The 24,524-nt window shown below is 41.8% G+C and overlaps 1 protein-coding gene and 2 pseudogenes across 1 annotated transcript in view; 1 reads left to right on the forward strand and 2 right to left on the reverse strand.

Annotated features, from left to right (window-relative positions):
- LOC135525320 (zinc finger protein 850-like) overlaps positions 1 to 24,085 on the reverse strand; it is a 46,344-nt pseudogene extending 22,259 nt beyond the window's left edge.
- The window catches only part of LOC135532479 (zinc finger protein 436-like), a 781,678-nt gene that overhangs the window by 689,861 nt on the left and 67,293 nt on the right, over positions 1 to 24,524 (forward strand). The window lies entirely within an intron of this gene.
- The window catches only part of LOC135525310 (zinc finger protein 850-like), a 138,484-nt pseudogene that overhangs the window by 89,226 nt on the left and 24,734 nt on the right, over positions 1 to 24,524 (reverse strand).

The raw sequence follows: 24,524 nt of genomic DNA on the forward strand, positions 1-24,524 counted from the left end.
TAAATACGGCTGCTAGAATCCTGACTAGAACCAAAAAATTTGATCATATTACTCCAGTGCTAGCCTCCCTACACTGGCTTCCTGTCAAAGCAAGGGCTGATTTCAAGGTTTTACTGCTAACCTACAAAGCATTGCATGGGCTTGCTTCTACCTATCTCTCTGATTTGGTCCTGCCGTACATACCTACACGTACGCTACGGTCACAAGACGCAGGCCTCCTAATTGTCCCTAGAATTTCTAAGCAAACAGCTGGAGGCAGGGCTTTCTCCTATAGAGCTCCATTTTTATGGAACGGTCTGCCTACCCATGTCAGAGACGCAAACTCGGTCTCAACCTTTAAGTCTTTACTGAAGACTCATCTCTTCAGTGGGTCATATGATTGAGTGTAGTCTGGCCCAGGAGTGGGAAGGTGAACGGAAAGGCTCTGGAGCAACGAACCACCCTTGCTGTCTCTGCCTGGCCGGTTCCCCTCTTTCCACTGGGATTCTCTGCCTCTAACCCTATTACAGGGGCTGAGTCACTGGCTTGCTGGGGCTCTCTCATGCCGTCCCTGGAGGGGGTGCGTCACCTGAGTGGGTTGATTCACTGATGTGGTCATCCTGTCTGGGTTGGCGCCCCCCCTTGGGTTGTGCCGTGGCGGAGATCTTTGCGGGCTATACTCAGCTTTGTCTCAGGATGGTAAGTTGGTGGTTGAAGATATCCCTCCAGTGGTGTGGGGGCTGTGCTTTGGCATAGTGGGTGGGGTTATATCCTTCCTGTTTGGCCCTGTCCGGGGGTGTCCTCGGGTGGGGCCACAGTGTCTCCTGACCCCTCCTGTCTCAGCCTCCAGTATTTATGCTGCAGTAGTTTATGTGTCGGGGGGCTGGGGTCAGTTTGTTATATCTGGAGTACTTCTCCTGTCCAATTCGGTGTCCTGTGTGAATCTAAGTGTGCGTTCTCTAATTCTCTCCTTCTCTCTCTCGGAGGACCTGAGCCCTAGGACCATGCCCCAGGACTACCTGACATGATGACTCCTTGCTGTCCCCAGTCCACCTGGCCGTGCTGCTGCTCCAGTTTCAACTGAACCGCGGCCCTAGGACCATGCCCCAGGACTACTTGACATGATGACTCCTTGCTGTCCCCAGTCCACCTGGCCGTGCTGCTGCTCCAGTTTCAACTGTTCTGCCTTATTATTATTCGACCATGCTGGTCATTTATGAACATTTGAACATCTTGGCCATGTTCTGTTATAATCTCTACCCGGCACAGCCAGAAGAGGACTGGCCACCCCACATAGCCTGGTTCCTCTCTAGGTTTCTTCCTAGGTTTTGGCTTTTCTAGGGAGTTTTTCCTAGCCACCGTGCTTCTACACCTGCATTGCTTGCTGTTTGGGGTTTTAGGCTGGGTTTCTGTACAGCACTTTGAGATATCAGCTGATGTACGAAGGGCTATATAAATAAATTTGATTTGATTTACTCTCTCATCTGTGTCTATGGGACTGAGTTGGGCCTCTGGAGCTTGAGTTGACAATTGATTCATGACTTGCTGATAGAAACCTACAGCTGGTATTACATAGACAAGATGTGTGTCCCCCAGGGCTCTGTTCTAGGCCCTCTCCTATTCTCGCTATACACCAAGTCACTTGGCTCTGTCATAACCTCACATGGTCTCTCCTATCATTGCTACGCAGACGACACACAATTAATCTTCTCCTTTCCCCCTTCTGATGACCAGGTGGCGAATCGCATCTCTGCATGTCTGGCAGACATATCAGTGTGGATGACGGATCACCACCTCAAGCTGAACCTCGGCAAGACGGAGCTGCTCTTCCTCCCGGGGAAGGACTGCCCGTTCCATGATCTCGCCATCACGGTTGACAACTCCATTGTGTCCTCCTCCCAGAGCGCTAAGAACCTTGGCGTGATCCTGGACAACACCCTGTCGTTCTCAACTAACATCAAGGCGGTGGCCCGTTCCTGTAGGTTCATGCTCTACAACATCCGCAGAGTACGACCCTGCCTCACACAGGAAGCGGCGCAGGTCCTAATCCAGGCACTTGTCATCTCCCGTCTGGATTACTGCAACTCGCTGTTGGCTGGGCTCCCTGCCTGTGCCATTAAACCCCTACAACTCATCCAGAACGCCGCAGCCCGTCTGGTGTTCAACCTTCCCAAGTTCTCTCACGTCACCCCGCTCCTCCGCTCTCTCCACTGGCTTCCAGTTGAAGCTCGCATCCGCTACAAGACCATGGTGCTTGCCTACGGAGCTGTGAGGGGAACGGCACCGCAGTACCTCCAGGCTCTGATCAGGCCCTACACCCAAGCAAGGGCACTGCGTTCATCCACCTCTGGCCTGCTCGCCTCCCTACCATTGAGGAAGTACAGTTCCCGCTCAGCCCAGTCAAAACTGTTCGCTGCTCTGGCCCCCCAATGGTGGAACAAACTCCCTCACGACGCCAGGACAGCGGAGTCAATCACCACCTTCCGGAGACACCTGAAACCCCACCTCTTCAAGGAATACCTAGGATAGGATAAGTAATCCTTCTCACCCCCCCCCCCTTAAATGATTTAGATGCACTATTGTAAAGTGGCTGTTCCACTGGATATCAGAAGGTGAATTCACCAATTTGTAAGTCGCTCTGGATAAGAGCGTCTGCTAAATGACTTAAATGTAAATGTAAATGTGTGTGTGTGTGTGTGTGTGTGGGGGGGGGGTAACCGAGACAGCCTGGAGGAGTAGAACAAAATCCCTTAGTGTTCCAAGTCATCCTGGCATCTGGGTTGGGGGGTTAAAACAACACCAGGTGCAGATGACCACAGGATGAACCCAGGATGGCTTGTGATGCCCCCCGATCAGAATGGGAGGGGTGGAACCAGCCCTGACTAAGCATTTATAAGAGCTCTGTTTTTCATTCAAGGTTAAGCTCTCAGCAACACACTCAAGCGTGTGGGGTCAACCGCTTCATTATTGCAATAATTAATCAATATTAAATAAAAATTATTGTTTGAAGAAATGACAAAGTCTCTCTCAGTATACATGAATTTCCATGACAACACCCGCTGTGATCATTTATTTTATTTAGATGTTCACAAACTTCGTACATATTTTGTGTAAAGTAAAAATAATTTTGGGGTAGATGTTGCTAAAAAATATAAAACAACATGTAAAGTGTTGGTCCCATGTTTCATGAACTGAAATAAAAGACCCCAGAATTTTTCCATAAGCTCACCTTATTTCTCAAAAATGTTGTGCACAAATTTGTTTACATCCCTGTTAGTTAACATTTATTCTCTGCCAAGATAATCCATCCACCTGACAGGTGTGGCATATCAAGAAGCTGATTGAACAGCTTGATTATTACACAGGTGCACCTTGTGCTGTGGAGAATAAAATGCCACTTTCAATGTGCAGCTTTGTCACACAACAATGCCACAGATGTCTCAAGTTTTGAGGGAGCGTGCAATTGGCATGCTGACTGCAGGAATATCCACTAGAGCTGTTACCAGATAATTGAATGTACAATTCTCTACCAGAAGCTGTCTCCAATGTCGTTTTAGAGAATTTGGCAGTATATCCAACTGGCCTCACAACCACATATAACGACGCCAGACCAGGATAGAAAACACTGAAGTTTCTAAAACTGTTTGAATGATGTCTGTGAGTATAACAGAACTCATATGGCAGGCAAAACCATGAGAAGAAATCCAAACAAAAAGTGAGAAGTCGAATTTCAAAACAGTGCCTATTTAAATCCCTGATAGTTATGGATGTGCTTGCACTTCCTAGGGCTTCCACTAGACGTCACCGTCTTTAGAACCTGTTTTGAGGATTCTACTATAAAGGAGGGGCTCATAGGAGCTATTTGAGTGAGTGGTCTGGCAGAGAGCCTGGTCTCATGAAGCGCGCTCCCTAGAGAGTTAGCTCCCGTTCCAATGCTTTTCTTCAGACAATGAAATTCTCCGGTTGGAACCTTATTGATGATATGTTAACCTTTAGTGACTCCCCATCCCGGGTCCGGGAGCGTAATCATTGACTGACACTAATTAGCATAATGCAACGGACATAAATATTCCTAGAAAATATTCCTATTCATGAAAATCACAAGTGAAATATATTGAGACACAGCTTAGCCTTTTGTTAATCACCCTGTCATCTCAGATTTTCAAAATATGCTTTACAGTCAAAGCAAGACAAGCATTTGTGTAAGTTTATCGATAGCCTAGCATTTTGTCAAGCTAGCAGCAGGTAACTTGGCCACCAAAATCAGAAAAGCAATCAAATTAAATCGTTTACCTTTGATGAGCTTTGGATGTTTTCACTCACGAGACTCCCAGTTAGATAGCCAATGTTGCTTTTTCCCAAAAATATTATTTTTGTAGGCGAAATAGCTCCATTTGTTCTTCACGTTTGGCTGAGAAATCGACCGGAAATTAGCTCCATAATATCGACAGAAACATGGAAAACGTTGTTTATAATCAATCCTCAAGGTGTTTTTCAAATATCTATTCGATAATATATCCACCGGGACAATTGGTTTTTCAGTAGGACCGATTGAAAAAATGGCTACCTCTGTATTTTACGCAAGAATCACTCTGAGAGCCATCAGATGACCACTTACACAATGTAGCCGCTTACGGGTATTCTTCAACATAAAGGCGTAAAACTATGTCACAATGCTGTTGACACCTTGGGGAATACGGAGAAAAAGGAATCTGGTTGATAGCCCATTCACTGCTCAATAGGGACGCATCGGCATGCAGAGATTTCAAAAGATGAGTCACTTCCGGATTGGATTTTTCTCAGGCTTTCGCCTGCAATACCAGTTCTGTTATACTCAGACAATATTTTTACAGTTTTGGAAACTTTAGTGTTTTTTCTATCCTAAGCTGTCAATTATATGCATATTCCAGCATCTTGTCCTGACAAAAAAGCCTGTTTAATTTGGGAACGTTATTTTTCCAAAAATGAACATACTGCCCCCTAATCTTAAGACGTTAAAAACATCCTACAGATTGATTGCAGACATGTTTTGCACACTTGTTTCTACGACCTGTCACGTAACGTTTTGTCATGGAGGAAATGGTCGCGCCTCATGAAGATGGATTACTGGGCTGAACACGCTAACAACAAGTGGCTAAATGATGAGCTTTATGGAACTTTATGGAACAAATCAGTCATTTATTGTCGAACTGGGATTCCTGGGAGTGCCTTCTGATGAAGATCATCAAAGGTAAGTGAATATTTATAGTGTTTTTTCGAACTAATGTTGACTCCAAGATGGCAGAGTTGTCTTTGGCCGTTTTTTGGGTACTGAGTGCCGTTCTTAGATTATGCTTTTTCCGTAAGTTTAAAAAAAAATCTGACATAGCGGATGCATAGAGGATAAGTCCATCTTTAATTCTGTGAATAACACTTGCATCTTTTATCAATGTTTATTATGAGTATTTCTGGGAAATTCACCAGATGTTTTGGAATCAAAACATTTCTGCATGTAACGCGCCAATGTAAACTGAGATTTTTGGATATAAATATGCACATTATCGAACAAAACATACATGTATTGTGTAACATGATATCCTATGAGTGTCATCTAATCAAAGGTTAGTGATTAATTTTATCTATATTTCTGCTTTTTGTGACTGCTATCTTTGGCTGGAAAAATAGCTGTGCGTTTTTAGGACTTGGCTATGAGCTAACAATCACATGTTGTGCTTTCGCTGTAAATCATTTTTGAAATCGGACACCATGTGTAGATTAACAAGATGTTTATCTTTCATTTGCTGTATTGGACAGATTACATGAGTTACATATTTCAAAAAAATATTTTAGAATTTCGCTCGCTGCCTTTTCAGCGGAATGTTGTCGTGGGGTTCCGCTAGCGGAACACCTTTCCCATCAGGTTAACGATCGTTCCACAGGTGCATGTTCATTAATTGTTTATGGTTCATTGAACAAGCTTGGGAAACAGTGTTTAAACCCTTTACAATGAAGATCTGTGATGAATTTGTTTCAGTACAGCACTACAGGGAGAGAGAGGGAGAGCAGCTGTTTCAGTACAGCACTACAGGGAGAGAGAGGGGGAGCAGCTGTTTCAGTACAGCACTACAGGGAGAGAGAGGGAGAGAGCAGCGGTTTCAGTACAGCAAAACAGGGAGAGAGAGGGAGAGCAGCTGTTTCAGTACAGCACTACAGGGAGAAAGAGGGGGAGAGGGAAAAATCCAGTGGACTAGTTTTAATGTATGGAATCACTTAGGAGTTTCTGGATTTTGGGTAAACTTCTCCTTCAAAGCATCAGACTCCATAGTAATTCATCATTAGATGCTACAGTCCTCCTTTAATTGGGATAGGGGGCAGCATTTTCACTTTTGGATGAGAAGCGTGCCAAGAGTAAACTGCCTCCTACTCAGTCCCAGATGCTAATTTGTGCATATTATTAGTAGTATTGGATAGAAAACACTCTGAAGTTTCTAAAGCTGTTTGAATGATGTCAATGAGTATAACAGGACTCATATGGCAGGCAAAAACCTGAGAAAAAATCCAAACAGGAAGTGGGAAATCTGAGGTTTGTAGTTTTTCAACTCAGCCCCTATTGAAGATACAGTGGGATATTGGTTATGTTGCACTTCCTAATGCTTCCACTAGATGTCAACAGTCTTTAGAACGTTGTTTGACGCTTCTAATGTGAGGGGGGGCTGAATGAGATGGGAATGAGTCAGAGGTCTGGCAGAGTTCCTTGGTCTCGTGACGCGCAGTCATGAGACAGTTCGCTCTCGTTCCATTGCTTTTCTACAGACAATGGAATTCTCCCATTGGAACATTATTGAACTTGTATGATAAAAACATCCTAAAGATTTGTAAGTGTTGCTGTCATTTCAGTTTCCGTGGTAGCTGACGTCTACAGTGTTAAGTCATCCGCATACAGACACACTGGCTTTACTCAAATGTTGTTGGCATGTCGTTGGTAAAGATTGAAAAAAGTCAGGTCATCATTTTTAAGGAAAAGTTTTTGTAAAACAAGCACCTTACATTGGATCATCTTGAAACTCTCTCTCTAAAGCTAACTTTCATCAAAGTTTTATATGGTATATTGGTTTCTCTCTTTTCATTGGTAGAATCCTTTTTCAGTGTTATGATATTCATAACATCCATATCCACCAGTCTATCTTCCTGTCAATGAACAGAACTCTGCTGGTTGTCCTGGTAACAGATACCAGTGGGCAGATGGATTTTGTTTGTTCAAACTGAACGACAGCACTTACTTTGATGTGTCAAATCTGATCCTTTCTTCTCTTGTCGTCCTCTCACAGTTCCACTCAGCCCCGTTGTTTTCCTGCAGTCCACCAGCAGCACAGACAACCTCTTCATACCCAGCAGTAAGGCGCTACTGGGAGAGGTACGACACGGGGACTCCAGGAGGGAGGAAGGGCTAGCGTGGTCCTGGTAACCATAAAGAGGGGACACAGACACATATCATTATGGATGCTGATGCCACTGTTGTCATGAAGTACTTTACAGAAACCCAGCCCAGACCCCGATAGAGCAAGCTGTATGCTAGACCAGACCAACCTGTACCATCTGGTGTTCTGATCTGGAGAGACTCTTCTCTTCCTCGTCAGCATCAGGATGTTGTTGAGGCTCCCCAGAGGATCCACCATAGTCACGTCTCTCTACTATGTGAACGAGAACAGCAAACAGACGGTAAACTTATGACCATCTATTACAATCAAGAGGCATGAATGTCAAAAATGGCCACTTCCATCATGATTTTGTAAAATATTGTTTGTGTTGCAAATGTAAAGGGTCATTTCCACAAAATGGGTGCCTTTTACATCCCTTTGATATTTTAAGTAGATTTTAAAAGCCTGTTATATTAGATGAGGTGAACTTTAATGTAGACCACATGGAGAATGAGAATTCAATACATCGAAGTCCCAAAAACATGTGTACCAATGGCAGATTATCCCTTAAACAATTCCTACAGTACTGAACGACATATTCAAGTGTTGAACTGAAGTAGAATGCCCCTTTCAAACCCCACATTAGTTCACCAACTGCATAGTTTGTGCACCTGTTTTTAAGACAGTACTCACTGGTGGTAATCTGATCTTCAGCCTCCTCCACTTTCACTCCCAAAACGTCTTCCTCCTTTTTTATTGAGATAGCCTCCTCTTCCTCTTTTACCCTAAAAGGTTCTTCCTCTTCTTTCACTACATTCTCTTCTTTCAATGTTATGGCATCTTCCTCGTTTTTGATTCTGAAAGCTTCTACCTCCTCCTCTTCCACAACCTCTTTCCCATCTTCCTCTTTCACTGTAATATCATCCTCTTCTTCTTTCAATGTGATAGCGTCCTCTTCCTCCCTTTTCATCCTGAAAGCTTCTTCCTCTCCTTTCACCAGAGCTTCTTTCTCGGTCGAGCTTTGTGAGCTCATGCTCCGGTCGATTAGCCTAATGCAGTATCAATTTAGTAACACATTTGCTAATTTAACGAGCAAATGACGTTAAAATGAACAAGTAGATGGGTAAGCATAATTATATCCAAAGCCCTGAGAGTAATATACACACGATTGGTCTAAAGAGCTTCAAAGACTCAACGTTTTGTTCGCTAGCAAAGCAACACGTTGGTTGAATCAGAAGCCTTTTGTCGCCGTTGAAGAAGCCTCCAGTTCCGTCCACTAGATTATACGTCACGCAAGGAGCATCACCTGAAAGACTCATATAGCTCTCTGCTGACTGGAGTGGATAACGCAGACTGGAAAAATATTAATAACAATGTTTATTCTGGCAAGCCATGTCATGCGAAGAAATTTAAAAATAACCAGATGTTATGTTTCCTCATACTTCTTACAGCAAATACTTTACTCCAGGGCTGACCTGCCCGTTAGGTAGGATTAGGTGACAGATTAAAGAGTTTTCCATTTTTGTCATCGTTATTCTGAACCGACTGCCTGCAAGTCATCGTTAAATTTGCCTAAGTGATATGTATTTTCCTTCAAGTTTCTGAAGAGGAAACAGCCAGGAAATGCCCCTGTCTGAGTGCATTTGTCTACCACTATGTGTAGCTGTTAGCGATGATGCTAATGATCCACTATGTGTAGCTGTTAGCAATGATGCTAATGATCCACTATGTGCAGCTGTTAGAGATGATGCTAATGATCCACTATGTGTAGCTGTTAGCAATGATGCTAATGATCCACTATGTGTAGCTGTTAGCGATGATGCTAGTGACAACCATCTTCTGGTTGAAAGCTTTCCCAAAAAACCTTGTCAATTAAATGTTAACTACAAAGTAGTCTATTCCTCCCTGGCAGAATGATACCATGACTATTAGCATCAATCCAGTGATTTGTTCAGCAGACTCTGCAATCACATGTGTGCTACAGAGACACCACTAACCAAGCAAGGCTCTTGCTGGTGTCACTTCAATTAAAGGGTATCTACACACAAAAATGAACACGTCTTAGATTTTTCTCAGACTTCAAACGTGTTCTCCTGATGTGGTTTAAGTGTTGTTGTGGACTTAGAACATCCAATGTTGTTGTTTTCTATTAACAGTGTGATTTAGAGAGAAAAACAGACAAACAGGGACAAATCAGAAACCTGGAAAAACTAAATGGAGAAAATGGAATTAGGTTCAATAAAACGGATTAGATAGAGATGTTATAGAGCCATAAATATTCTATACATTTTCTCTCATTACTGTATTATCAAGGGATAGTTTAGAGTAACAGCTGTATCCTGAAGTGACCTTTAACCTCCCTGCTCCTCAATACTTCTTCCACTGGATCAAAGCTTCAGCCAAGTAGGATATATGATAGTGGCAACACATGGAGTTGGGTTGGATATAGTCATGGTAGGACACATGATAGTGGAAACACATGGAGTAGGGTTGATATAGGCATGGTAGGCTACATGATAGTGACAACACATGGAGTAGGGTTGGATATAGTCATGGTAGGATACATGATAGAGACAACACATGGAGCTGTGTTGGATATAGGCATGGTAGGATACATTGAGCGGCAAGATGTTCTTTACGATTCGGCCATCAGATTTGCCACCAATGCTCCTTATAGGACACATCACTGCACTCTATACTCCTATGTAAACTGCTTGTCTCTGTATACCAGTCGCCATACCCACTGGTTTAATGCTTATTTATAAAACCCTCTTAGGCCTCACTCACCCCTATTTCAGATAACTACTGCAGCCCTCATCCTCCACATACAACACCCATTCTGCCAGTCACATTCCGTTAAAGGTCCCCAAAGCACACACATCCCTGGGTCGCTCCTCTTTTCAGTTCGCTGCAGCTCGTGATGGGAACAAGCTGCAAGAAACACTCAAAATGGACAGTTTTATCTCCATCTATTCATTCAATGACTCAATTGTGGACACTCTTACTGACAGATGTGGCTGCTTCGTGTGATGTATTGTTGTGCCCAATAATGTATGTACCATGTGGTGTTGCTACGATGTTGTTGTTATGTAGTGATGCTACATGTAATAATAACATGTATGATTTATAAAACGTTCTTTAGTAAAAAACATTAGTGACATAATTTAATTATTTTGTTAAATTTTGTATTTAATATTACATAGTAAACTTTAACAATTGTAATATGTATGTTTAAATGACTGTACTAAATTTCTCTCTCTCTCTCCCCTTGGCTGGGAATGTTAAGGGTTAAGAATGGACACAAAATAATTAACAACCTGGCCCCCCAGGTGTCTTTGAAAACATCTGTTTTACTAATGTCCTAAACAGATCATTTAAAAAAAATAGTTATAGGGGGGGGGGGGGGTCCGGTGGATGTCTCAGTCTTTGAAAGGGTCATTGTACTCTTTAACTATGCTTCCTTTACTGATGACCTAAACAGATCACTTTTGACCTTTAAAAAATAGTTGTCAGCTATCCAGATACATGTTGTGTTTAGGTACATATGTTTTCGGTTTATGAAGGAATAAATGATTGAGAGGATATAGACCACAAAATAAAAGATAACTGTGTTCTTTAACGATGTGCCCTTTACTAATGACTTAAACAGATCATTTTACCCCATTAATAACCTTTTACTGCAGGGGGCTAAATCAGGGGCCTTCAATGCTGCAGAAATGTTTTCGTACCCTTCCCCAGATCTGTGCCTCAAAACAATCCTGTCTCGGAGTTAAGACAATTCCTTCCACCTCATGGCTAGGTTCTTGCTCTGACATGCACTGTCAACTGTGGAACCTTATATAGACACGTGTGTGCCTTTCCAAATCATGTCCAATCAATTGAATTTACCACAGGTGGACTCCAATTAAATTGTAGAAACATCTCAAGGACGATCAATGGAAACAGGATGCACCTGAGCTCAATTTCGACTCTCTTTCAGCAAAGGGTCTGAATACTTATGTAAATAATTTTTTGTTTAATACATTTGAAAAAACATTTATAAAAAAGCTTGTTTCCACTTTGTCATTATGGGGTATTGTGTGTAGATTGCTGAGGAAATTGTTTTATTTAATCAATTTTTGAATAAGACTAACGTAACAAAATGTGAAAAGTCAAGGGGTCTGAATACTTTCCAAAGAAACTGTAAGTGATTGAGGAGAGAGCATCATTGCTATATTCTAATTAAAATAATTGACCCATCGTAACGGCATTCATAGGAGGAAGGTGAGGACCAAGGTACAGAGTGGTAAATGTTCATATTATTTATTCGAAATGGTTCTCAATCAGAGACAACGAAATAGAGACAGATGTCCCTGATTGAGAACCATACCCGGCGAAAACATAGAAATACAAAACATAGACATGCAAACATATAATGGCCACCCACATCACACCCTGAACAAACAAAACAAAAAAACATACAAAGCAATCTACGGTCAGGGCATGACACCCATAAAAGAACACATGACCAAAGCCAGGCGTGAACCATATAGAATTAAAAGAGCATTATTCTTAATGAGAAATATAATCTAGTAAACAAATGTTTGCATAACCAAAGACATGAAAACTGGTGTGAACATTGTTTTTAGCTAGGATTTCATAAGGCTAGGAAGGTCATTGAGACATCAGTTAATCTTGCTAGTTTAGGGATGAAGATAGTGAAGATTCATCAATGTTAAAGATGTTTTTTAATTTGACGTGGAAATAACATTTATTCAACCAGTGGGAGGCTTGTAAATGACCCCAGGAAAGTAAAACAAAGAAGTCTTCATTGAGACAATGATGAAACAGCAATCCGTGGAAGAGTTTAGGTGGATATTATAAAATAAGGATCTGCTGGAGTCCAAGTCAAACCAAGATTCTTTATTTCTGAGATCAGAGAGAATAACAGTTTGGTATTTTATTAGGATCCCCATTAGATGTTGTAAAAGCAGCAGCTACTCTTCCTGGGGTCCACACATAACATGACACACAATACAGCACATCAATAGACAAGAACAGCTCAAGGACAGAACAACATACATTTTGTAAAAGGCACACGTAGCCTACATATCAACGCATACACACAAACTTACATGGTATTAAAGTTAAGGGACATCAGCCTGGGCGGGGTGATCCTCAGTAGGGGATAAAAAGGGAAAACACCATCTTTTGAACTGAGTGTCTTGCTTGCAAATTGCTGTAAGTGTAAACTCTGGGTTGCAATACTTATTAAACAAACTAACCTCTGATTGAATTAGTTTTCCTGTGGTCTCTTCTGTGCACATAGGGCAGAATTCCCTTACAGACTATGCAAACTATTTGGGATTTTCAACACATTCATGTTTCTTATAAAAAGAAGAAGTGATGCAGTCAGTCTCTCCTCAACTCTTAGCCAAGAGAGACTGGCATGTATAGTATTTATATCGGCCCTCTGTTTACAATTAAGAGCAAAATGTGCCACTCTGTTCTGGGCCAGCTGCAGCTAAACTAGGTCTTTCCTTGCAGCACTGGACCACACGACTGGACAATAATCAAGATTAGACAAAACTAGAGCCTGCAGAACTTGCTTTGTGGAGTGTGGTGTCAAAATAGAGGAGCATCTCTTTATTATGGCTAGACCTCTCCCTGTCTTTACAACCATTGAATCTATATGTTTTGACCATGACAGTTTACAATCTAAGGTAATGCCAAGTAATTTAGTCTCCTCAACTTGTTCAACAGCCACTCAATTCATTACCAGATTCAGCTGAGGTCTAGAACTTAAGTAATGATTTGTACCAAATACAATGCTCTTAGTTTTAGAGATGTTCAGGACCAGTTTATTACAGGCCACGCATTCCAAAACAGACTGCAACTCTTTGTTAAGGGTTTCAGTGAACTCATTAGCTGTGGTTGCTGATGCTTATATAGTTGAATCATCAGCATACATGGACACACATGCTTTGTTTAAAGCCAGTGGCAGGCTATTGGTAAAAATAGAAAAGAGTAGAGGGCCTAGAGAGCTGCCCTGCGGTACATCACACTTCATATGTTTGACATTAGAGAAGCTTCCATTAAAAACCCTCTGAGTTCTATTAGATAGATAGCTCTGAATCCACATTATGGCAGAGGTTGAAAAGCCATAGCACAAACATTCTTAAACAACAGGTTATGGTCAATAATATCTAAGGCTCTAACAATACAGCTCCCACAATCTTCTTGTTATCAATTTCTCTCAACCAGTCATCAGTCATTTGTGTCAGTGCAGTACATGTTGAGTGCCCTTCTCTATAAGCATGCTGAAAGTCTGTTGTTCATTTGTTGACAGAAATATAGCATTGTATTTGTTCAAACACAATTTTTTCCAACAGTTTGCTAAGAGCTGGCAGCAAGCTTATAGGTCTGCTGTTAGAACCAGTAAAGGCCGCTTTACCACTCCTGAGTAGTGGATTAATTTGGCTTCCCTCCAGGCCTGAGAACAAAGACCTTCCTCTAGGCTCATATTAAAAAATATGTCAGATAGGAGTGGCTATAGAGTCAGCTACTGTCCTCAGTAGCTTTCCACCTAAGTTGTCAATGCCAGGAGGTTTGTCATTATTGATCGATAACAATTTTTCCACCTCTCCCACACTAACTTTACAAAATTCAATACTGCCACTGCTTTTCTTTCATGATGTTTTTTACAAAAAAAATTCCATCATTCTTTATATCATTGATCTTGGCTTCATAATAAAGTTTATTATTTTTGTTGAGTTTGGTCACATAATTTCTCAATTTGCAGTACATAAAACAGCCAGCCAGACTTATTAGCCACTCCTTTTGCCCCAACTCTTTCAAACATACAGTTTTTAAATTCCTCATCAATCCATGGAACCTTAACAGTTCTAACAGTCAGTTTCTTAACAGGTACATGTTACTCAATAATTGGAAGAAGCAATTTCATCTGGTAAAAACAGGTAAACACATTATGAGACAACAATATAAGACCATGGGAGCACTGTGTATGTTCTCTGATGAGTTGTGAGTCAATGAGATGTGAAATATCAATATACATGCTAAGAGAAGTAATTTCTCTCTCCTGTGTGGATTCTCTAATGACGTTTAAGTGATTGTTTTGAGTAATATCTTTTCCCAAAATCGAACCTTTTGTAAGCTTTCTAAATCTAACCTTTTGTAAGCCTTCTCCTCTGTGTCTCATGTTCTTTCAGGTTTCCTAAATGGGCAAAAGCTTTGCATACTGGGAGGAGTGGTAATGCATCTCCCCTGTGTGTATTATCTTGTGCTGTTCCAGGGTCCCTAACTGGTTAAAACACATGCCACACTGGGAGCAGTGGTAAGGCTTCTCCCCTGTGTGTATTCTTTCGTGTATTTTCAGGCTTCCTAAATGGGCAAAAGCATGGCACCCTGGGAGGAGTGGTAATGCATCTCCCCTGTGTGTATTCTCTCGTGCCGTTTCAGGCCCCCTAACTGGTTAAAACACTTGCCACACTGGAAGCAGTGGTAAGGCTTCTCCCCTGTGTGTATTCTCTCGTGCCGTTTCAGGGCCCCTAACTGGTTAAAACACTTGCCGCACTGGGAGCAGTGGTAAGGCTTCTCCCCAGTGTGTATTCTCGCGTGCTGTTTCAGGGCCCCTACCTGGTTAAAACACTTGCTACACTGGGAGCAGTGGTAAGGCTTCTCCCCTGTGTGTATTCTTTCGTGTTTTTTCAGGGCCCCTAACCCGTTAAAACACTTCCCACACTGGGAGCAGTGGTAAGGCTTCTCCCCTGTGTGTATTCTTTCGTGTTTTTTCAGATCCCCTTTCCAGTTGAAACACTTGCCACACTGGGAGCAATGGTAAGGCTTCTCCCCTGTGTGTATTCTCTTGTGCTGTTTCAGGGCCCCTAACTGGTTAAAACACTTCCCACACTGGGAGCAGTGGTAAGGCTTCTCCCCTGTGTGTATTCTTTCGTGTCTTTTCAGATCCTCTCCCCAGTTGAAACACTTCCCACACTGGGAGCAATGGTAAGGCTTCTCCCCTGTGTGAATGTTCTTGTGCGCTTTCAGGTGTCCTTTCCGGTTAAAAATCTTTCCACATTTCGAGCAGTGGTAAGGCTTCTTCCCTGTGTGTATTCTATCATGTCGTTTAAGCTTACTTAAGTGGTTACAACCCTTTCCACAGTGGGAACACTGGTGTCTTCTTGCTGGTTTGGACGTCCCTGGCTCTGGTTCCTCTGAGTCTGGTTTTTCTCCTGCCAAAGACAGTGTTTTTTAAAATAGAGACCCGAATGAAACCTCCACATGATAAAACGGCCTTGCTACGAGGGTAAATCCTAATCAGATCCCTCAATAACCTAAGGCCAGTTTGAACAATCTCAGTGTGATTTTAAAACAAATGTTGTAGAGTTTCCTGGTAATTACTGATAATGTTTACACTACTTATTTATTCATTCTGTTTTCGTCAGAACACAAAAAACTAAACAGTTCTAGGACACTCAAGACACAGACGTCACTGGATTCCAATCGAGCAGGTAGTTCTAAATATATAACTTTCATAGCTGTATGATACAGAATACGACCTACAGTCGTGGCCAAAAGTATTGAGAATGAAAATTATTAAGTTCCACAAAGTTTGCTGCTTCAGTGTCTTTAGATATTTTTGTCAGATGTTACTATGGAATGATGAAGTATAATTACAAGCATTTCATAAGTGTCAAAGGCTTTTATTTACAATGACATGAAGTTGATGCAGAGTCAATATTTGCAGTGTTGACCCTTCTTTTTCAAGCCCTCTGCAATCCACCCTGGCATGCTGTCAATTAACTTCTGGGCCACATCCTGGCTGATGGCAGCCCATTCTTGCATAATCAATGCTTGGAGTTTGTCAGAATTTGACCACAAGTTCTCAATGGGATTAAGGTCTGGGGAGTTTCCTGGCCATGGACCCAAAATACTGATGTTTTGTTACCCGAGCCACTTAGTTATCACTTTTGCCTTATGGCAAGGTGCTCCATCATGCTGGAAAAGGCTGAAGTCATATTTTGGGTAAAGTAAAAAATAATGAAATATTTGGAAAGATGTTCCTAAAACTGATAGTAACTACAATAAACAAATTATAAAACGTAACATGTGAAGTGTTGGATGTTTAATGAGCTGGAAAAAAAGATTGCAGAATTTTTTACATCCTATTAGTTAACATTTATTCTCTGCCAAGATAATCCATCAACCTGACAGGTGTGGCATATCAAGCTGATTAAACAGCATGATCATTACACAGGTGCACCTTGTGCTGGGGAGAATAAAAGGCCACACTAAAATGTGCAGTTTTGTCACACAACACAATGCCACAGGTGTCTCAAGTTTTGAGGGAGCGTGAAATTGGCATGCTGACTGCAGGAATATCCACTAGAGCTGTTACCAGATAATTGAATGTTCAATTCTCTACCAGAAGCTGCCTCCAACATCGTTTTAGAGAATTTGGCAGTACATCCAACTGGCCTCACAACCACAGACCACATATAACGACGCCAGCCCAGGATCCCCAAAGCATCTGAGACCAGCCACCCGAGTTGTATTTCTATTTGTCATGAAGCCCTTTTGTGGGAAAAACTAATTCTGATTGGCTGGGCCTGGCTCCGCAATGGATGGGCTTCTGCCCTCCAGGACCCACCAATGGCTGCTCCCCTGCCAAGTCATGTACAGTCCATCGATTAGGGCCTAATTTATTTATTTACAATGAATGACTTGTATGAACTGTACATCGTTGAAATTGTGGTTTATATTTTGGTTCAGTATACACACAGACACTGTGCATTCGTTAAGTATTCAGACCCCTTCACCTTTTCCAAATTTTGTTACATTTCAGCATTATTCTAAAATTGATTAAATTGTTTTTTCCCCCTCGCCAATCTAAACTCGGCAAACAAAGAAACGTCCTCTCACTGTCAACTGCGTTTATTTTCAGCAAACTTAAGATGTGTAAATATTTGTTGGAACATAACAAGATTCAAAACTGAACAAGTTCCACAGAAATGTGACGAACTGAAATGGAATAATGTGTCCCTGAACAAAGGGGGTGGGGGGTATGTACTGCACTGCATCTACTCATGAACTGCACCAGATTTGACAGTACTTGCAGTGAGATGGATATAAATATGAACTTTATCGAACAAAACATACATGTATTGTGTAACATGAAGTCCTATGAGTGCCATCTGATGAAGATCAAAGGTTAGTGATTCATTTTCTTTATTTCTGCTTCTTGGGACTCCTCTCTTTGGCTGGAAAATGGCTGTGTGTGTTTTTGAGGCTCTGACCTAACATAATTATATGGTGTGCTTCGCTGTAACGCTCTTTTGAAATCAGACACGATGGGTAGATTAACAAGAAGTTAAGCTTTAATTTGGTGTATTGCACTTGTGAATGTATGGAAGGTACATATTTCTAAAAAATATTTTGAATTTCGCGCTCTGCCTTTTCAGAGGAATGTTGTCGAGGGGTTCCGCTAGCCATAAGAAGTTTTAAGACTCCATGTTTCATTAGATGCTACAGTCCTCCTTTAAGACTCCATAATGTTTCCTCATTAGATGCTACAGTCCTCCTTTAAGACTCCATAATGTTTCATCATTAGATGCTACAGTCCTCCTTTAAGACTCCATAATGTTTCCTCATTAGATGCTACAGTCCTCCTTTAAGACTCCATAATGTTTCCTCATTAGATGCTACAGTCCTCCTTTAAGACTCCATAATGTTTCATCATTAGATGCTACAGTCCTCCTTTAAGACTCCATAATGTTTCATCATTAGATGCTACAGTCCTCCTTTAAGACTCCATAATGTTTCGTCATTAGATGCTACAGTCCTTTAAGACTCCATCATGTTTTCCTGTTCAACAGTCTTGTAAAGACAGGGGGGGTTGACTGGGACAGGCAATGTAACATCCATAATGTTTTAAGGAAAGGTTTCTGTAAAACACGCAATTCACATTGGATCATCTTGAAACTTTCTCTCTAAAGCCAACTTTCATCAATGTTTAATATGGTCTATTGGTTTCTCTCATTGGCAGAATCCTTTTTCAGTGTTATGATATTCATAACATCCATTTCCACTAGTCTATCTTCCAGTCAACCAACAGAAGTCTGCTGGTTGTCCTGGTCACAGATACCAGTGGGCAGATCTATTTTATTTGATCAAACTAAACTCCAGCACTTACTTTGATGAGTTAAATCTGATCCTTTCTTCTCTTCTCCTCCTCTCACAGTTCCACTCAGCCCCGTTGTTTTCCTGCAGTCCACCAGCAGCACAGACAACCTCTTCATACCCAGTAAGGTGCGACCGGGAGAGGCACGACACGGGGACTCCGGGAGGGAGGAAGGGCTAGCGTTGTCCTAGTAACCATAAAGAGGGGACACAAACACATAACATTATGGATGCTGATGTCACTGTTGTCATAAAGTGCTCGACTGAAACCCAGCCCAGACCCCAATAGAGCAAGCTGTATGCTAGACCAGACCAAGCTGTACCATCTGGTGATCTGATCTGGAGAGACTCTTCTCTTCCTCGTCAGCATCAGGATGTTGTTGAGGCTCCCCAGAGGATCCATAATAGTCATGTCTCTCTCCTGTGTGAATGAGAACATCAAACAGATAGTTAACTTATGATCTACTATTACAATAACAGAGTCTTTCAAGAGGCATGAATAGGTCTAAAAAGGCCTGAAATGCAAATGTTACCAGTGACGGATTGCACCTTTAACAATTTATTCTGTACTGAACAACATATGGTACATACTTATGACCATCAATTGTGATCAGAGTCTTACGAGGCAAGAATATGTCTAAAGGGGCCTAAAAATGCAAACTTTCATCATCATTTTGTAAAATACTGTTTGTGTTGCAAATGTTAAAGGGTTGTTCCACGAAATGGGTGCCCTTTGCGTCCCTTTGATAATTTAAATAGAAATTATGCACCAATGTTGAATTTGAAAAGCCTGTTAGATGAAGAGTACTTTAATGTGGACCACATGGACATTTCAATAAATCTAATATAAAAGTCTAAATATATGTACCAATGACGGATTGCACCTTTAACAATCTATTCAGTACTGAACAACATATTAAAGTGTAGAACTCCACTATCATTTGTCCCACCAAACCAGATGGATGGAGTATTGCTGCAGATGCGGAGATCATCCGTTCACCAACTTTGAGTTTGAAACCAAAGATCGCAAATTTGGACTGATCAGACCAAAGGACAGATATCCACCGGTCTAATGTCCCTTGATCATGTTTCTTGGCCCAAGCAAGTCTCTTCTTATTGGTGTCCTTTAGTAGTGGTTTCTTTGCAGACATTTAACCATGAAGGCCTGATTCATGCAGTCTCCTCTGAAGAGTTGATGTTGAGAAGTGTCTGTTCCTTGAACTCTATGAAGCATTTATTTGGGCTGCCATTTCTGAGGCTGGTAACTCTAATGAACTTATCCTCTGCAACAGAAGTAACTCTGGGTCTTCCATTCCTGTGGTGGTCCTTAAGGTAAGGATGGACTGCTGTTTATCTTTGCTTATTTGAGCAGTTCTTGACATAATATGGACTTGGTCTTTTACCCAATATACCATATCTTCTGTATACCACCCCTACCTTGTCACAACACAACTGATTGGCTCAAACGCATTAAGGAAGAAATTCCACAACTTAACTTCTAACAAGGCACACATGTTAATTGAAATGCATTCCAGGTGACTACCTCATGAAGCTGGTTGAGAGAATGCCAAGCGTGTGCAAAGCTGTCAAGGCAAAGGGTGACTACTTTGGGATTTTTCAAATATAACATATATTTGGATTTGTTTAACACTTTTTTGGTTACTACATGATTCCATATGTGTTATTTCATAGTTAATGTATTCACTATTATTCTGCAATGTAGACAAAGAGTACAAATACATTTTAAAAACCCTGGAATGAGTAGGCGCAACAATTTTTGACCGGTAATTGGCATGCTGACTGCAGGAATATCCACTAGAGCTGTGACCAGATAATTGAATGTTCAATTCTCTACCAGAAGCCGCCTCCAACGTTGTTTTAGAGAATTTGGCAGTACGTCCAACTAGCCTCACAACTGCAGACCACATGTAACCACGCCAGACCAGTACATGCAGCTTCTTCGCCGATGGGAACTGAGACCAGCCACCCGGACAGCTGATGAAACTGAGGAGTAGGTCTCTCCGTAATAAAGCCAATGGCTGTGCCCCTGCCCAGTCATGTTAAGTCCAAAGATTAGGACCTAGTGAATTTATTTACATTGACTGATTTCTTTATATGAACTGTAAATCGTTGAAATTCTTGCATGTTGTGATTATTATTGTTCAGTATATTTTTAATATACATATAAAAAACTGTATATAGCCATAATATAAAGCATGAAAAGACTTAACCACTCAGATGTCATGAATTCACTATGACATCATATTTGAAGAAGATTTATGGGTTGACATTTCTGTTTTCCTCAGACATAAATAAACAATCCAAACCAAAGGCTATAGCTTTAATAAAATAACAAATTAACTGGCAAAGCAGCAGAGCGAGGCCCGCATCCAGCAACGTCACTAGTCACGTTTTGCAGCTGTTTCAGTACAGCACTACTGGGAGAGAGAGGGGGAGCAGCTGTTTCAGTACAGCACTACAGGGAGAGAGGGAGAGCAGCTGTTTCAGTACAGCACTACAGGGAGAGAGAGGGAGAGCAGCTGTTTCAGTACAGCACTACAGGGAGAGAGAGGGGGAGCAGCTGTTTCAGTACAGCACTACAGGGAGAGAGAGGGAGAGCAGCTGTTTCAGTACAGCAATACAGGGAGAGAGAGGGAGAGCAGCTGTTTCAGTACAGCACTACAGGGAGAGAGAGGGAGAGCAGCTGTTTCAGTACAGCACTACAGGGAGAGAGAGGGGGAGCAGCTGTTTCAGTACAGCACTACAGGGAGAGAGAGGGAGAGCAGCTGTTTCAGTACAGCACTACAGGGAGAGAGAGGGAGAGCAGCTGTTTCAGTACAGCACTACAGGGAGAGAGCAGCTGTTTCAGTACAGCACTACAGGGAGAGAGAGGGAGAGCAGCTGTTTCAGTACAGCACTACAGGGAGAGAGAGGGGGAGCAGCTGTTTCAGTACAGGACTACAGGGAGAAAGAGGGAGAGCAGCTGTTTCAGTACAGGACTACAGAATCAGCTCTGAATCAGAAGGGTTGGGTTCAATGCGAAAGACACATATCAGTTGAATGCACTCAGTTATACAACTGACTAGGTATCCCCTTTCCATCATTAGACTCCATAATGTTTTATCATTAGATGCTACAGTCCTCCTTTAAGACTCCATAATGTTTCATCATTAGATGCTACAGTTCTCCTTTATTACTTTAATATTTAAAGAATCCGGGTATTTCCTTTTTTAACAAGTTGTGTCGATCAGATGTGAATGACGCAATACCACATTGAAGTGTCTGGAGTTCAGTTTGCCTGTTCTAGAGTCTTGTAAAGATAGGAGGTTGACTGGGACATGTAACATCCATAATGTTTTTAGGACAAGTTTTTGTTAAACATGTGTAACAGTTTAACTTTAGTCCGTCCCCTCGCTCCGACCCGGGCGCGAACCAAGGGACCCTCTGCACACATCAACAACATTCACCCACGAAGCATCGTTACCCATCGCTCCACAAAAGCCACGGCTCTTGCAGAACAAGGGGAACCACTACTTCAAGGTCTCAGAGCAAGTGACATCACCGATTGAAATGCTATTAGCGTGCACCACCGCTAACTAGCTAGCCATTTCACATTGGTTACATGTGCACCTTACATCAGATCATTTAGAAACTTTTTCTCCAAAGATAACTTTCAAGGTTTTATATGGTCTATTGGTTTCTCTCTTTTCATTGGCAGAATCCTATTTCAGTGTTACGATATTCATAACATCCATATCCACCAGTCTATCTTCCTGTCAACTAACAGAACTCTGCTGGTTGTCCTGGTAACAGACACCAGTCTATCTTCCTGTCAACTAACAGTACTCTGCTGGTTGTCCTGGTAACAGATACCAGTGGGCAGATCTATTGTATTTGTTCAAACTAAACTACAGCACTTACTTTGATGTGTCAAATCTGATCCTTTCTTCTCTGCTCCTCCTCTCACAGTTCCACTCAGCTCCGTTGTTTTCCTGCAGTCCACCAGCAGCACAGACAACCTCTTCATACCCAGCAGTAAGGTGCTACCGGGAGAGGCACGACACGGGGACTCCGGGAGGGAGGAAGGGCTCATGTTGTCCTGGTAACCATAAAGAGGGGAAACAGACTCATATCATTATGGATGCTGATGTCACTGTTGTCATAAACTGCTTTACAGAAACCCAGACCCAGATAGAGCAAGCTGTATGCTAGACCAGACCAAGCTGTATGCTAGACCAGACCAAGCTGTATGCTAGACCAGACTAAGCTGTATGCTAGACCAGACTAAGCTGTATGCTAGACCAGACCAAGCTGTATGCTAGACCAGACCAAGCTGTATGCTAGACCAGACTAAGCTGTATGCTAGACCAGACCAAGCTGTATGCTAGACCAGACCAAGCTGTATGCTAGACCAGACTAAGCTGTATGCTAGACCAGACCAAGCTGTACCATCTGGTGTTCTGATCTGGAGAGACTCTTCTCTGCCACGTCAGCATCAGGATGTTGTTGAGGCTCCCCAGAGGATCCACGATAGTCATGTCTCTCTCCTGTGTGAATGAGAACATAAAACAGATGGTAAACTTATGACTATCGATTGCAATCACAGAGTCTTACAAGAGGCATGAATATGTATAAAAAAGTGCCTATAATGGCCACTTTCATCATGATTTCCTAAAATATTGTTTGTGTCCAAATGTAAAAGGGTTGTTCCACAAAATGGGTGCCTTTTGTGTCCCTTTGATAATTTAAGTAGACATTATGCACCAATGTTGAATTCTGAAAAGCCTGTTTTATGAAGTGCACTTTAATGGGGACTTCATGGATATTTCAAAAAATCTAATATAAGTCACAAAAATATATGTACCAATGACAGATAGCACCTTTAACAATTTATTCAGTTGTGAACAACATATTAAGTTGTAGCACTTCAGTAGAATGCCCCCTTCAAACCCCACATTAGTTCAAGAAATGCATATTTTGTGCCCGTTTTTAGGTCAGTTCTCACTGGTCTTAATCGAATCTTCAGCCTCATCCTTTTTCACTCCCAAAACGTCTTCCTCCTCCTCTTTAATTGAGATAGCCTCCTCTTCCTCTTTTACTCCAAAAGGTTCTTCCTCTTCTTTCAATATTACGGCATCTTCCTCCTTTTTGATTCTGAAAGCTTCTACCTCCTCCTCTTCCACAACCTCTTTCCCATCTTCCTCTTTCACTGTAATATCATCCTCTTCTTCTTTGAATGCGATAGCCTCCTCTTCCTCCGTTTTCATCCTGAAAGCTTCTTCCTCTACTTTCATCAGAGCTTCTTTCTCCGTCGAGATCAGTGAGCTCATGTTTCGGGCGATTAGCCTCGTGCAGTATCAATTCACCACATTAGCTAATTTAACAACCAATCTACGTTTCAATGAACGAGTAGATATGTAAACAGAATTGTGTTTAAAACACTAAGAATAATATACACAAGATTTGTCTTAAAAGCTTCAATGTTTCGATTTAATGTTCGCTCGCAAACCACAACCTTGGTTGAATCAGAAGCCTTTTGTCGCTGTTGAAGAAACCTCCAGTTCCGTCCACTAGATTGTACGTCACGCAAGAAGCATCACCTGAAAAACTCATATCGCCATCTGCTGACTGGAGTGGGTAACGCAGTATGGAAAAATATTAATGACAATGTTTATTCTGGCCAACAATGTCATAAGAAGTCATTTTAAAACAAACAGATGTTATGTTTTCCTCTTCCTTCTTACAGCCAATACGTTCCTCCAGGATTGGCCTGCCCATTAGGCAGGATTAGGTGACAGATTGACGCGGGTGGCATAAATTACTTTACTCAACATATTGTGCAGCTTTCTGTTGCAGAATCTTTTTATGGGGGGGGTTATGGTTATGGGCTTAACAAAGACACCAGTAGCATGTCAGATATAGTTGAAATGTATTTGAGTTTGCATCCCAATATGAAACTTCAAATACATC

This window comes from Oncorhynchus masou, chromosome 5, assembly GCF_036934945.1.
Source record: "Oncorhynchus masou masou isolate Uvic2021 chromosome 5, UVic_Omas_1.1, whole genome shotgun sequence".
In the NCBI taxonomy this organism is placed as follows: domain Eukaryota; kingdom Metazoa; phylum Chordata; class Actinopteri; order Salmoniformes; family Salmonidae; genus Oncorhynchus; species Oncorhynchus masou.